This window comes from Condylura cristata, unplaced genomic scaffold (assembly GCF_000260355.1).
Source record: "Condylura cristata isolate star-nosed mole 26May11 unplaced genomic scaffold, ConCri1.0 scaffold00042, whole genome shotgun sequence".
Taxonomy (NCBI): Eukaryota; Metazoa; Chordata; class Mammalia; order Eulipotyphla; family Talpidae; genus Condylura; species Condylura cristata.
In genome coordinates, this window is record NW_004567143.1 from 398,249 (window position 1) to 402,310 (window position 4,062).

Below are 4,062 nucleotides of genomic sequence, written 5' to 3' on the forward strand. Positions count from 1 at the left end.
CGGCCCCCGCGGGGCTCCCCGCCGGCTCCAGCTGCGCTGCCGGGGGACCGTGGAGAGCGGGCGTCGCGCGACGCTGGGGGCTCGGGAACCCTCCAGTACCCAACCCCCCGCCTTTGGTTCTGCTTGGTCGGCTTAGAGGGTCGCGGCCGGAGGTGCCCGCGAGAAAGTGGGGTGGGGTGGGCATCAAGCCCGGAGGTAGGTCCTGGGGGGCCCGAGCCCGCCCTCGCTCCAGTGTCCCCCCGTCGTGGGGTCGCTGCTGGGACGCAAACGGTAGCGCAGCCGGACCAGTGTCGGCTGCTCTGAGCCTCTGTGCGGGGGCTTGTCCACCCAAACATCGCCAACTCTTGGCGAGGGGATCCTGCAGGAAACTCCCCGGTGTCGGCGCCCGCTGGAATTCGGGGTTCGTGTGGGGGCAGTGCAGAGACTTAACTCAGCTCTGACTGGGGAGGGGCCCGCAGGACGCAGACCGTTCGGGCTCTCGTAGACGGGAATCCAAACGCCGGGACCGGGAGGCTGGCTGAGGAGGCATAGTTAGTTTCAAGTCCACTGTAACTTTGAGCCGTAGTCTTCTCTGACAAATGAGGGCAAGGATGTCCCGAAGCAGTCTGGGGGCGAAAGAGGAGGGGGGACTTTGGCCCCCTGCTGAGAGCGGAGGGATCTGGCTGGCGGCCCTCGGTGAAATCTCCGTATTAACCAGTCTATTTCCAAAATCTAAAAATACAGGACTTTGGCAGGACGCCCAGCCTGGTGCTGGCACTTCCTAGCTGCCCCCCTGTGGGGCACAACCCCAAGGAGAAATCATGCTCCCGGCCTCTGTGGCGGCTTCAGGAGCTCTTGGACAGAGGAAACAAGGCACTTCCAGACCAACCAGGGACTTCTGTCCCAGGAACCATGGACAGAACCCAGACGGAGGTTTCCCTGCCTGGGGAAACTGACATCTCTCTGTTCCATACCTTGGAACTGAAACTGCCCAAATATCTCGGTAATGCATGCAGACAGGAGTCTGGAGACTAGAAATAAAGGTTGTATTGTATCTTTCTCCGTTATTAAAAAAAAAAAAGCAACATATTTCTATGATACAATTGTTAAGGATTTTCTTTACAGTATCTTTTATGCTCACCACTACTTTGAAATTATTAAGTATTGAACCTCCTTGTACATTTTCTCTTGAGTCTTTTTATAAAGAAGTTAATATTTATGTCACAATTTGGTGATAGTCTTGACGTAATTGGTTTCCTTTGTAATCGTGTGTTGTAAATATTATATCTATAATATATATGTGTGTGTATGCATTTAGTATCTTTCTGAGAAATTTTCCAGATTGCCAGGGGATCCCGTGCACAAAAAGTTTAAGAACCAGCAATGCTGGTCCCTTCATAATATGGGGGGAGGTAGTGATATTGCTGGGAGTAGTTCTGCAGGAGCTTTGCGATGTTAATAGTACTAATTTAAATGACCAAGCAAGAGACCTAGTATTGCATGTTGAAGCTCGTGTCCCCAGCACACAAAATCTGCCCCTTTTATCTGCAGGACGGAAAGGATCACACCAACGCTTCCTGCCTGCCCCTCCAACAACTGGGGAGACTCTAAAACACATCAGCCACCTAAAGCGTTTCTTTTGTTTCTAGATCACAGTTCCGCCCTGTGAAAAGATGCTGCTGAGGGAGGAGGGTCAGTGAGAGGAAGATGAAAGGGAGCTGAGCACTCATTCCTCAGCCAGACGGAGCCGGCTGGAGCTCTGGCGAGGGATTGGGCTCCCTTGAGAGCCAACGCTTCTCCTGTGGCAGGAGAGAGAGATGGAGCAGATGGCAGCAGGTTGCCCGTAGTGTCGCGAGGAAGAGGGATTCCCATCTGAAGGCATCTATGTTCTCTGAGAAGTAGGAGGCAAGATCATCCACTCAGACTCTGGGGTGGGGCAGAGAGAATAAAATAATAATCGATAACATGCGAATCTGACTCCACAGTTACAAAGGGTTTTCAGTCTCTTCTTAGAACAAGCCCTAAAGGAGCCTTTCTTAAGGCATGGCAAGGTTAGAGGCTAATTAACTCCCCCCACCTCTCTCCAAGGTGATCAGGTAGAAAGAGAAGGCGCCAGAACTTTGACTCAAACGGAGTTTCTGGATCCCGGAGGAAAGAACATCTTTATGCGTTTGTTTGTATATTTAAATAAACGGGGTTACTTGGTTCTGGAAATTGTATTTGACTCACATTTTCTCACTCTTTTATTAAGCTCAAGAGTGGGCTAAATCTATCTACATTTTTAAATTTCGAAATGTTAGAGCTGGGTCTGCTGTCAGGGAGACCAGAGCCCTGCCTCAGATTTTTGGTGTAGCTTGAGGTGCTGATGGGAGGAGCATCTCAGTTCGTCCTTATCAGAGTTTCCCTGGGGGTGGGAGGGTGATGCCATTCAGGTTGTCCCAAGTTTAGTCAGACTTGAGGCAGCAGTTAGTGGCTCACGCTCGGCTGCAGCCACAGAAATGGACAGGCTGACTCTAGAGAATCTCGGGAAGGGGCTGTGGTTGATGGTAAGGAGTAGCATGGGTGGGGTGGGGGTGGAAATCAGGGTCCGAGAGGGGCACCCGTAGGGTCTGTCATCTTCAACACAGGGGTCATTTCCTCACTACTCGGGGCATGGGGCTTGGGGGTGGCTTGCGGTCAGTGTGCAGATTCACAGCTGTGGGTGGGTCGGCTGGGACTGCATATGTGTACTTCCATGAGTAGGACCTGACCGTGCCACTGTCCTGCTGGCCACTGAAGTCCTCTTCCCACCGTCAGCAGGAAGCCAGCAGAAGCAGCAATTGCGATTCTTGGACATTGTGCTGGGGCAGAGCAATTCCTGGGCAGAGCGAGTTTGCTGAGGAAGGACGGACAGTTCAGGGCTGAAGCTAGTTATACAGGATGCCAAGTTCCATTGCTGAAGGTTCTGGCTCTGGTGCGGGTGGTGGGGACAAAAGGACCTCTGGGGATCCATTTCCGATGTGTTGGACATGGAAGGAGAGAGAACCTTCTATTCCAGCCTCAGTCATTGCATGGCTCATTTGACTTTCAGACAAGGTTTGAAACTGCAGAAAGATTAAGGCTCTAAGTCTAGCTCAGTGTACATGGAGTGAGATTAGGAGGCTTGGGCAGGCCCCAGACACATGCCTCTGTGTAGGGGCCAAAGCCAGGGTGCATGGCCAGCAGGGCCCCGGGGCTCCTCACAAGCAGAGGAGAGGACCTTGCCACTCAGATGCCAGTATTCTGTCGTCCCTTTGGCAAGAGTGGCCAGGTCAGGAACGCGCCCATATACCTCTCTGAGAAGGAGAGGGCTTGACATCACCCCAGGAGAGGGCTTGCCTACTGCCTCCTAGTTAGGCCCCAAATACGCTCAACTAGGCTTGGGGTACCAGTATCATGTCCAGGTCACAGGCAGCTTCAGAGCAGGCAGGATGTCAGGGCCAGGGACGTGGAGCCTGGAGTCCCGGCAATCAGGAGGCAGAGGCCAGGTAAGCCATCACCAGGAGCGCAGCAGGGCAGAGCCCGGGTCAGCGGGCAAGCGCTCACTCACAGAGACGTCCCAGCGCCCTCACAGAGACAGGATCCAGAGGTGACCCCTGGAAGTCACTGCTTCCAGCCTCCTGACCCTGCCAGCCAGTCCTCCCTCCTGGTGGGAAACTGGGATGGGAAGACTGGATCCGAGCATCACAGAGAAGTGAGCGGGTAGAACTGACGCACTCACGGGGCTGCCGTGTCACGCCATGCCTCTGAAGCCCTCTTATCTGTCCTTGAGAGCCCCCTGAGGCCCACTCTTGTGTCCAGTCTCTCAGGAGATACTGACCTGCTATGTACAAGCCTCGGTGTGTGCCCCTGATTGACAGCCCGATGGCTGCTGCTTGAGTGCTATGTCAGGTGACAGCTGACAGCCCACCTCTGGGATTCCTGAATACCCCATCACAAGCTCCCCAGCCCCTTGGCTTTCCCCCACCTCAGTCTGGATTCCTTTTCCAATGCAAGGAGTTGCTTTTTGCTGCAAAGTAGAGCTACCTTTCCTGCGGACCTGGTGTGTTTGACAACGTTAAGGCG